At 47.5% G+C, this 11,878-nt stretch overlaps 1 protein-coding gene across 2 annotated transcripts in view; it reads right to left on the minus strand.

Annotated features, from left to right (window-relative positions):
- Nucleotides 1–11,509, minus strand: part of STK40 (serine/threonine kinase 40) — a 102,344-nt gene extending 90,835 nt beyond the window's left edge. Inside the window, exon 1 of one of the 2 annotated variants that reach the window (XM_063954380.1) lies at nt 11,269–11,509. The gene's annotated coding sequence lies outside the window, so the exon portion shown is untranslated. The remainder of the gene's footprint in view (nt 1–11,268) is intronic. The other variant, XM_063954378.1, reaches the window with a different exon arrangement.
- Nucleotides 11,510–11,878: the final 369 nt, after the last annotated feature.

An 11,878-nucleotide genomic window follows, 5' to 3' on the forward strand; every position in this document is an offset into this window, starting at 1 on the left:
GCCCACTGCGCGTTGAAATTCTTGAGACGGGCCCCCACCATGTCTGAGTCTGCTTGTAAAGCCCCAGCGTCATGCTGAAGACTTGGCAGAAGCAGGGGAGGGCTTCTGCTCCTGGGAAGCGGCTGCATGGTGCAGTCTTTTTCCCCTTCCTCTGCCCCGGGGCAGGAAGGAATGAGTTTGAAAAGACGGTGTCTTTTTCTGCTGATGTGAAGTGACCTGGGGTAAAAAGGTGGATTTTCCAGCCGTTGCCGTGGCCACCAGGTCCGATAGACCAGCCCCAAATAACTCCTCCCCTTTATACGGCAATACTTCCATATGTCGTTTGGAATCCGCATCGCCTGACCACTGTCGCGTCCATAACGCTCTTCTGGCAGAAATGGACATAGCACTTACTCTTGATGCCAGGGTGCAAATATCCCTCTCTGCATCACGCATATATAGTAATGCATCCTTCAAATGCTCTATAGTTAACAGTATATTGTCCCTATCCAGGGTATCAATATTTTCAGTCAGGGAATCCGACCACGCGACGCCAGCACTGCACATCCAGGCTGAAGCGATTGCTGGTCGCAGTATAACACCAGTATGTGTGTATATACTTTTAAGAATATTTTCCAGCCTTCTATCTGCTGGTTCTTTGAGGGTGGCCGTATCAGGAGACGGTAACGCTACTTGTTTAGATAAACGTGTGAGCGCCTTATCTACCCTAGGGGGTGTTTCCCAACGTGTCCTAATCTCTAACGGGAAAAGATATAGTGCCAATAATTTTTTAGAAATTAGCAGTTTTTTGTCGGGGGAAACCCACGCTTTATCACACACCTCATTTAACTCATCTGACTCAGGGAAAACTATTGGTAGTTTTTTCACACCCCACATAATACCCTTCTTTGTGGTACTTGTAGTGTCAGAAATGTTCAATGCTTCCTTCATTGCCGTGATCATGTAACGTGTGGCCCTACTGGACATTACGTTTGTCTCCTCACCGTCGACACTAGACTCAGTATCTGTGTCTGGGTCTGTGTCGACCCACTGAGGTAACGGGCGTTTTAGGGCCCCTGACGGTGTCTGAGACGCCTGGACAGGCACTAATTGATTTGCCGGCTGTCTCATGTCATCAACCGTTCTCTGCAAAGTGCTGACATTATCACTTAATTATTTAAATACGATCATCCAGTCAGGTGTCGACTCCCTAGGAGGTGACATCACTAACCCAGGCAATTGCTCCGCCTCCACATCATTTTCCTCCTCATACATGTCGACACACACGTACCGACACACAGCACACACACCGGGAATGCTCTGATAGAGGACAGGACCCCACAAGCCCTTTGGAGAGACAGAGGGAGAGTCCGCCAGCACACACCAAGCGCTATATATATATATATATATATATATATATATATATATATATATATATATATATATACATATACACACACACACACACACACACAGGGATAACCTTATATAAGTGTTATTCCCTTATAGCTGCTGTTTATATAGTTTTTAGCTGCCAATAGTGCCCCCCTTCTCTTTTTTACCCTGATTCAGTAGCAAGTCTGCAGGGGAGAGTCAGGGAGCCGTCCTTCCAGCGGAGCTGTGAGGGAAAATGGCGCTTGTGTGCTGAGGAGATAGGCTCCGCCCCTTCACGACGTCCTTATCTCCCGCTTTTTCTGTAAAAAATGGCAGGGGTTAAAATACATCCATATAGCCCAAGAGCTATATGTGATGTATTCTTTAGCCAACCTAAGGTATTATCTGTTATATTGCGTCTCAGGGCGCTCCCCCCCAGCGCCCTGCACCCTCAGTGACCGGAGTGTGAAGTGTGCTGAGAGCAATGGCGCACAGCTGCGGTGCTGTGCGCTACCTTAGTCTGAAGACAGGATCGTCTTCTGCCGCCGATTTCACCGGACCTCTTCGCTCTTCTGGCTCTGTAAGGGGGCCGACGGCGCGGCTCCGGGACCCATCCAGGCTGAACCTGTGATCGTCCCTCTGGAGCTAATGTCCAGTAGCCTAAGAAACCCGATCCACTCTGCACGCAGGTGAGTCCGTTTCTTCTCCCCTTAGTCCCACGATGCAGTGAGCCTGTTGCCAGCAGGACTCACTGAAAATAAAAAACCTAAAATATACTTTCATTCTAAGCAGCTCAGGAGAGCCACCTAGCCTGCACCCTTCTCGTTCGGGCACAAAAATCTAACTGAGGCTTGGAGGAGGGTCATAGGGGGGAGGAGCCAGTGCACACCACCTGATCCTAAAGCTTTTATTCTTGTGCCCCGTCTCCTGCGGAGCCGCTATTCCCCATGGTCCTTACGGAGTCCCAGCATCCACTAGGACGTCAGAGAAATAAGATTTTACTCACCGGTAAATCTATTTCTCGTAGTCCGTAGTGGATGCTGGGGACTCCGTAAGGACCATGGGGAATAGCGGCTCCGCAGGAGACTGGGCACAACTAAAGAAAGCTTTAGGACTACCCGGTGTGCACTGGCTCCTCCCCCTATGACCCTCCTCCAGACGTCAGTTAGGATACCGTGCCCGGAAGAGCTGACACAATAAGGAAGGATTTTGAATCCCGGGTAAGACTCATACCAGCCAGACCAATCACACCGTACAACTCGTGATATTATACTCAGTTAACAGTATGACAACAACGGAGCCTCTTAACAGATGGCTCTCAACAATAACCCTTTTGTTAACAATAACTGCAGACAATCCGCAGACAATCGGCACTTGGGATGGGCGCCCAGCATCCACTACGGACTACGAGAAATAGATTTACCGGTGAGTAAAATCTTATTTTCTCTAACGTCCTAAGTGGATGCTGGGGACTCCGTAAGGACCATGGGGATTATACCAAAGCTCCCAAACGGGCGGGAGAGTGCGGATGACTCTGCAGCACCGAATGAGCGAACTCCAGGTCCTCCTCAGCCAGGGTGTCAAACTTGTAAAATCTTGCAAATGTGTTTGACCCCGACCAAGTAGCAGCTCGGCAAAGTTGTAAAGCCGAGACCCCTCAGGCAGCCGCCCAAGAAGAGCCCACCTTCCTCGTGGAATGGGCTTTTACTGATCTAGGATGCGGCAGTCCCGCCACAGAATGTGCAAGCTGAATTGTGCTACATATCATTGAGCAATAGTCTGCTTTGAAGCAGGAGCACCCATCTTGTTTGGTGCGTAGAGGATAAACAGCGAGTCAGTTTTCCTGACTCCAGCCGTTCTGGAAACATAAATTTTCAGGGCCCTGACTACATCCAGCAACTTGGAATCCTCCAAGTCCCGAGTAGCCGCAGGCACCACAATAGGTTGGTTCAAATGAAACGCTGAAACCACCTTAGGCAGAAATTGGGGACGAGTCCTCAATTCCGCCCTATCCATATGGAAAATCAGATAAGGCTTTTACATGACAAAGCCGCCAACTCTGACACACGCCTGGCCGAAGCCAGGGCCAATAGCATGACCACTTTCCACGTGAGATATTTTAACTCCACGGTTTTAAGTGGCTCAAACCAATGTGATTTAAGGAAATCCAACACCACGTTGAGATCCCAAGGTGCCACTGGAGGCACAAAAGGAGGCTGAATATGCAGCACTCCTTTAACAAAAGTCTGAACTTCCGGCAGGGAAGCCAGTTCTTTTTGGAAGAAAATCGACAGAGCCGAAATCTGGACCTTAATGGACCCCAATTTGAGGCCCATAGTCACCCCTGACTGTAGGAAGTGCAGGAATCGACCCAGTTGAAATTCCTCCGTTGGGGCATTCCTGGCCTCACACCAAGCAACATATTTTCGCCATATGCGGTGATAATGTTTTGCGGTCACGTCCTTCCTGGCTTTGATCAGCGTAGGAATGACTTCCTCCGGAATGCCCTTTTCCTTCAGGATCCGGTGTTCAACCGCCATGCCGTCAAACGCAGCCGCCGTAAGTCTTGGAACAGACAAGGCCCCTGCTGCAGCAGGTCTTGTCTGAGCGGTAGAGGCCATGGGTCCTCTGAGATCATTTCTTGAAGTTCTGGGTACCAAGCTCTTCTTGGCCAATCCGGAACAATGAGTATAGTTCTTACTCTTCTCCTTCTTATTATCCTCAGCACCCTTGGTATGAGAGGAAGAGGAGGAAACACATAAACCGACCGGTACACCCACGGTGTCACTAGAGCGTCCACCGCTATCGCCTGAGGGGCCCTTGACCTAGCGCAATAGTTTTCTAGCTTTTTGTTGAGGCGGGACGCCATCATGTCCACCTGTGGCCATTCCCATCGGTTTGTAATCAGCCGGAAGACTTCTGGATGAAGTCCCCACTCTCCCGGGTGGAGGTCCTGTCTGCTGAGGAAGTCTGCTTCCCAGTTGTCCACTCCCGGAATAAACACTGCCGACAGTGCTAACACGTGATTTTCCGCCCATCGGAGAATCCTCGTGGCTTCTGCCATCGCCATCCTGCTTCTCGTGCCGCCCTGTCGGTTTACATGGGCGACCGCCGTGATGTTGTCTGACTGAATCAGTACTGGCTGACTTTGAAGCAGGGGTCTTGCCTGACTTAGGGCATTGTAAATGGCTCTTAGTTCCAGAATATTTATGTGTAGGGACATTTCTTGGCTTGACCATAGTCCCTGGAAATTTCTTCCGTGTGACTGCTCCCCAGCCTCGAAGGCTGGCGTCCGTGGTTACCAGGACCCAGTCCTGTATGCCGAATCTGCGGCCCTCCAGAAGATGAGCACTCTGCAGCCACCACAGTAGAGACACCCTGGTCCTTGCAGACAGGGTTATCCTCTGATGCATCTGAAGATGCGATCCGGACCACTTGTCCAACAGATCCCACTGAAAGATCCGTGCATGGAACCTTCCGAACGGAATTGCTTCGTAAGAAGCTACCATCTTTCCCAGGACTCGCGTGCAGTGGTGCACCGACACCTGTTTTGGTCTTAGGAGGTCTCTGACTAGCGATGACAACTCCTTGGCCTTCTCCTCCGGGAGAAACACCCCTTTTCTGTTCTGTGTCCAGAACCATCCCCAGGAACAATAGACGTGTTGCAGGAACCAGCTGCGACTTTGGAATATTCAGGATCCAGCCGTGCTGTTGTAGCACCTGCCGAGCAAGTGCTACTCTGATCAACAACTGTTCCTTGAACCTCGCCTTTATCAGGAGATCGTCCAAGTACGGGATAATTATAACTCCCTTTTTTCGCAGGAGTATCATCATCTCGGCCATTACCTTGGTAAACACCCTCGGTGCCGTGGACAGACCAAACGGCAGCGTCTGGAATAGCCGTGTGAGCGCATTATCCACCCTAGGGAGTGTCTCCCAGCGTAACCTGTCCTCTGGCGGGAAAGGGTACGCCATTAGTAACTTTTTAGAAATTACCAGTTTCTTATCAGGGGAAGCCCACGCTTCTTCACACACTTCATTTAATTCATCAGATGGGGGAAAAACCACTGGTAGTTTTTTCTCCCCAAACATTATACCCTTTTTTGTGGTACCTGGGGTAACATCAGAAATGTGCAAGACATTTTTAATTGCCGCAATCATATAACGGGTGGCTCTATTGGAATGTACAGTAGTCTCCTCCTCGTCGACACTGGAGTCGGTATCCGTGTCGACGTCTGTCTGCCATCTGAGGTAGCGGGCGTTTTAGAGCCCCTGATGGCTTTTGAGACGCATGGGCAGGCACGAGCTGAGAAGCCGGCTGTCCCACATCTGTTATGTCGTCAAATCTCTTATGTAAAGAGTCGACACTGTCACGTAATTCCTTCCACATTACCATCCATTCAGGTGTCGGCCCCGCAGGGGGTGACATCACATTTATCGGCACCTGCTCCGCCTCCACATAAGCCTCCTCATCAAACATGTCGACACAGCCGTACCGACACACCGCACACACACAGGGAATGCTCTGACTGAGGACAGGACCCCACAAAAGCCCTTTGGGGAGACAGAGGGAGAGTATGCCAGCACACACCAGAGCGCTATATAACACAGGGATTAACACTATAACTGAGTGATTTTTCCCCTATAGCTGCTTATATATATGTAATACTGCGCCTAAATTGAGTGCCCCCCCTCTCTTTTTAACCCTTTGAGCCTGAAAACTACAGGGGAGAGCCTGGGGAGCTGTCTTCCAGCTGCACTGTGAAGAGAAAATGGCGCCAGTGTGCTGAGGGAGATAGCCCCACCCTTATTTCAACTGACTTTCTCCCGCTTTTACTGGATCTCTGGCAGGGGTATTTTTACACCTATATAGCCTTCCTGACTATATATGGTGTAGATTTGCCAGCCAAGGTATATTATATTGCTGCTCAGGGCGCCCCCCCCCCAGCGCCCTGCACCCATCAGTGACCGGAGTGTGAGGTGTGCATGAGGAGCAATGGCGCACAGCTGCAGTGCTGTGCGCTACCTTGTTGAAGACCGAAGTCTTCTGCCGCCGATTTTCCGGACCAACTTCTTGCTTCTGGCTCTGTAAGGGGGACGGCGGCGCGGCTCCGGGACCGGACGATCGAGGTCAGGCCCTGTGTTCGATCCCTCTGGAGCTAATGGTGTCCAGAAGCCTAAGAAGCCCAAGCTAGCTGCAAGCAGGTAGGTTCGCTTCTTCTCCCCTTAGTCCCTCGTAGCAGTGAGTCTGTTGCCAGCAGATCTCACTGAAAATAAAAAACCTAAACTATTACTTTCTTTCTAGGAGCTCAGGAGAGCCTCCTAGTGTGCATCCAGCTCGGCCGGGCACAAGATTCTAACTGACGTCTGGAGGAGGGTCATAGGGGGAGGAGCCAGTGCACACCAGGTAGTCCTAAAGCTTTCTTTAGTTGTGCCCAGTCTCCTGCGGAGCCGCTATTCACCATGGTCCTTACGGAGTCCCCAGCATCCAATTAGGACGTTAGAGAAACAAATGTAAACTAGGTGCACTCCTGCTCAGACCAGGGCAGGAGTCATAGGGGGCCATTCAATTGTTTTTTCACACACACACACAATCTCCTGTCTTATGTGATGGGAGATGGGGGGCCCTCGATATACAATTGGGGGTTGTTTTTGCGCTGACCTTGCCCTGCAGTTCGGTGATTACCAATATAAAACTGCTCAACTCCATCAAAGTGCTAGGGGCTACACAAATATTGCTATTTGGGCACCCAAACGGGTCATTTTTTGCTCATTACTGCTCGCCAGCTCGGGGGGCTGTGAGCAGAAATGCCAGCAGCTGCTCACACCCAAACGGAGCAACAATTGAACGGCTCTGCCATGCAGAGTAAATACTGTCTGCTTTTGCATGTAGCCTACAAATACTGGATTGCATTATTTTCACACTGCAATTTAGATTTGATTTTGGACACCACTCTCAAATCTAAATATCTCTACACATTTTAAATCTGCCCCACCTGCAGTGTAACATAATTTTGCCCAGGTGCAGTTACTTACTTCTTACTCTATTGCCAATCAGGCCCTCTGTACAGTCATGAGATCAGTGCCATAGTATTGATAGCCACCGCAAAACATCCAGCAAAGTCTGAGGTTCACCTACCTATTCGGTCTGCTGCACCCATAGAATAACTGGTGCAGGATTACTGCGGAACTTCCTCATGGTCCTAATATTTTCAGTCACACACTATTTATTTACAGTTTCTTATATAGCGCAGCAAATTCTGTACACACTATAAAAAGTTGCAACTAATGTCACACATGCATGCAGCAAAAACCTGTGTTTTTACATGTGAATGCGCATCGACCCTTGTTTTTGGTATGTGTGAAAGGAAACGACCCTGCCCACGCTTAGGCTGAGCCCCCGGGAATTTCCCGCTTGATAGACCTGGGAAATTCCCGAGTCGCATGTGTGAAAGGGGTAAAAGTTACATGAAGAAACAAGTTCTCCCCATCATGGAGTAATTAAATCCTAAATAACTAAATTTACACAATATTTGGGAGGACTCACCTGAAGAAAAAGCATATACAGGCCATGCCATTCTTATGAGGGCTGTTACACATTGGCAACGCTCTTTTACAAAGTGGTTCCAGCACATTTTACTTTGGCGCAAAAGCAACAGCCAAAATATGCCCTTATTACAATGCTATAATAGTTACATTTACCCTATTTTGTGCCCTGCACCTGATCATGTTGCAGACTAATGGCTGATGCAGAATTGGAAATAAATCTGGTCTACACTGCTCAAAAGATATGGGCTCAGAAAATAATGAATGCAGAGCTGCACATATTTCCAGATGTGACAGCATCTGTGTGTGGGGGCCTGGTCTACTGCTAGCATTATTATACGAGTACGTCCACCTACCCTATACTAGGTGCAAAACATACACCTTCAAACAGGCATATCTTAAGGGCCCTACACACTGGGCAACGTTGGTGATATCGATTTTGTACGCCAACGATTTAAAGCCTAATCACTAGACAATATCGATGGCCAATTATGGACGATATGCGAGTACAGACATCTATACCGTCCAAATTGACTGGCATGTTTAAACGATGATCGTTCAACGATGAACAATTGCAGGCACACGCATCATTCAAGCATCCACACTGAAAGACATGAACGATTTATCATTTATTTATGAACATCGTTCAAATATATCGACCAGTGTATAGGGCCCTTTAGTCTCTGCACATCAGCATTTGTGTGAACACACCTTCATTTAACTTGGACTCTGCAAGAATGCACTGTTACAGCCTAGCTCTGCCTTTTTGGTCATAAGTGTAGCTACAATTTAAGTGCATGCAACTCTGCATTACCTGCACTCACATGTTTTTTCCTTTTCTCTGAGGATTCACAGGGTGAACTCACACATGCTACTCTCCGTAAACACGCATACATTTAACTCTGTCAGAACCAGGTCCCCATGTCTACACACAGCAGACTGCCATTAATAACGTGAGATTATAGGTGCATACACGCGGTGAGATTTTGTCTATCTTTGATATGGACTATGCATGCTTGCGACACTGGCTATGTGCGATTTTGACTATACTTTGTACTAGATAGTCAAAACTGACTTACCTGCACAGTCTATGTAACCTTGCGATACAGACCCCGCGGGAATGTGCATCGGATCGCATCACTATCGCAAGGTGGCTAACAACTTGCGACTTGCACTAACTTTCCTTGCAATTTTGACTATAAAGTGTGTACACATTAGTCAGACTTCAGTTACAGAACAGATAGCAATTCCATGCCTGGCTCTGCACTGGTACCACTGCCCTAAATCTGTGGATGAGATTAGGGCACTGCATAGGAGACATGGTGTACTGCCATATTGACAGAACAGGCTGTTTGCATTATGTAATCTGTGGTACTCCTTTTTAAAGGTGGGGGCCATCACTGGCACCATTAACAATGGAATAGCTGCTGTCACTAGCTCCAAAGCATTAGTTAAGGTTTTATTGTCGACAACAGTACAGATGATCAGTCTCGTCCACAAAAATGCAAGTGACTGTTCTGGGGTGTATGCATACAAGTTAAAGTGATCCCTGCTTTCAGCAATATAATCAGTGATTTTCTAGCGTAATACTATAGCATACATGTCAATGGTTTTATAGGTCAAACTGTCACACTAGCAATTGTGTGGCTGAGGTCACAACAAAAATGCTGTGGACAGCGCCTTTGAGGGTGAGAATAAAGTTGTGAAACAAATGCATCACAGTACCACAAAAACTGTGCAAACCATATAGAGTACATCTTTTTCTAACTCCGACGACAGAACTGCAGTGCGAGTAGTAGTAGTACAGGGCCATGAGGAATGGGTTTTTCTTGTACAATTGAAATACAGCAGCAAACAATATTGATTACATATTTTATACTAATTTTTAGAGTTATCCACAAAATCATTGAATGCAGGTTTGTTTTTTAATGCAAATTTGTCTTGTCACATCCATCAGAATACCATGATATACATATTTTCAGCCAGCAAAAATAACACGTCATGGAAATAAACACACACACAACTTAGAAAGGAGGAAGCAAGTGGAGGAAGAATTCTTAAGTCATTTTTCACTAGTGAGAAGCGAGAGTTGCTGAGTATGTCAAAAATGGTGCTCACAACAAGATCTGAAGCTAACCAGTGATTTTCCCATGGTTGCATCCATATTTATGTACATAAATATATTGGTAAAAATACATTCTAGCCAGCAGCACACGGGAACAGCAGGGTATGCCAGGACTCCCATGTGCAACCAGAGCTTTTATCCATATTTCAGAAATGCCTGTACGTCGCAACTCTTGCAGGAGAAAGATGACAACTGGGAAAACGGTAAGAGATCCACTAACACTGTGGAGGTAATCCCTTGTATAGAGAAATCACCCGCTAGCCAGGGACCTTGCAACTGATGGCAAAACAACCTGGATTTAACCACGGCTGCTATTAAGTGCAATATTTTCAATGGGTGAAACTAATGTTTATTTTATACCGAAAAGGTTGTTGCTGCATAAGTTTAAATGAATTTTAGGACCACAAGTGGCAATTTATAGGTGTTTTACTATCGGCAATTTAGAATGTAAGTTTAGTGTAAAATATTATTTACAGTAAGGAGAAGCCTCAAGCAATTTTAAGCAGAAAGCAGATCATTTATTGAATTTATATATCTTTGTAAACTTATTATACTAATTTAAGAGCAGTCACTTTTTTTTTTATTCTATGCTTACAACATGGTTGCTAAGGCACAGGAATTATGCAAACGTTCTTTGTAACTATCATGATTTCATATTTACAAAACTAAATTGTGCAACATCTGACAAAGGTCTGAATGTAACATATGTTGCATCTGAACGACACTATTATGGGTATGCAAAGGCAAACCACGATTTCATTATGTGGACAACGACAAAAAAAAAAAAAAAAATCAGTACATACTGACATATGAAAGTCTTCCTAATACCCTCTGCAAACCAACATTGTAGTGTCACAATGATCACGTATGTAGAACCATGTAATTGCTTTTGTGAAGGTTTAAAACATTACTTGGGCAGCCATTCTGTCCTTTTAGATAAAGGCTGGCTGCAGCAACCATGCACGCTTCAGCACCCTGCCCCATACTGTGCCCAACACATGCCCAGCTCCTTGTTTCCAACACAAAGAGCCGGTCACTAACAGCAGCAGCAGCCTGCACCTGGGTGCTACATGGCGGCGCGGTATCCCAGGGCCATGCACAGGACAGCCCTGCTAGTATCACACCGCTCCCACTCCACTGCTGGCCGGCTTCCTCACCTGCACACCGGCTGCACCTCCTTCTCCCCCCCACCTGCGGCCGTGTACCGCCTCCCCTGCCCCACCCAGTGCAGAGCGGCCCCTCACCTCGGTGTGCAGCTGCCCGTGCTTCCAAGCACCCGGCTCATGCCCCGGGGTGTGCGCGGAGAGCGAGGTGCACCGGGAGGCCTCCGCCGCTTACCAACCCCGGCTCTCCATCGCTGCGCACTTGACAACGGAAATTACGCATTAACCTCCGCAACACGCCGAGCAGCCAATCACAGCTTGTCTAACAACCGCCACCGACATATCCGATGGACAGAGGACGCATTCCATTGGTTACTGCTGCCACAGTTGTCCTGTACTGTAGCCGTACCTCCACTCTGAGGAGTAATTACGTCATCCTGAAGCGGCTGTGCTGTCATTGGCTACAGGGCTTCAATGGAGGCGGCTCTGATTGGCTGCTGACAGGAGACGTTTAAAGATCCGATCGTTTAGATTTGTTGCAGCTACAATATGTGATGGAGGTGCTGGCGCCGAGAGGCTTGTTGTTGTTGTTATTGTTCGAGCATTTCCTATATAAATAATGGGGTTAAAATAACTACATCCATTAAAATAAATGTTTTTCTGAAATAGAACCGTGCAGCTCCATGGGAATACATTATAAAACAACGGATATAAACTCATTGGTACTCGCTGCCTCTACTTTCTGGCTGAA

Source organism: Pseudophryne corroboree, chromosome 2 (assembly GCF_028390025.1).
Source record: "Pseudophryne corroboree isolate aPseCor3 chromosome 2, aPseCor3.hap2, whole genome shotgun sequence".
NCBI classification, from domain to species: Eukaryota; Metazoa; Chordata; class Amphibia; order Anura; family Myobatrachidae; genus Pseudophryne; species Pseudophryne corroboree.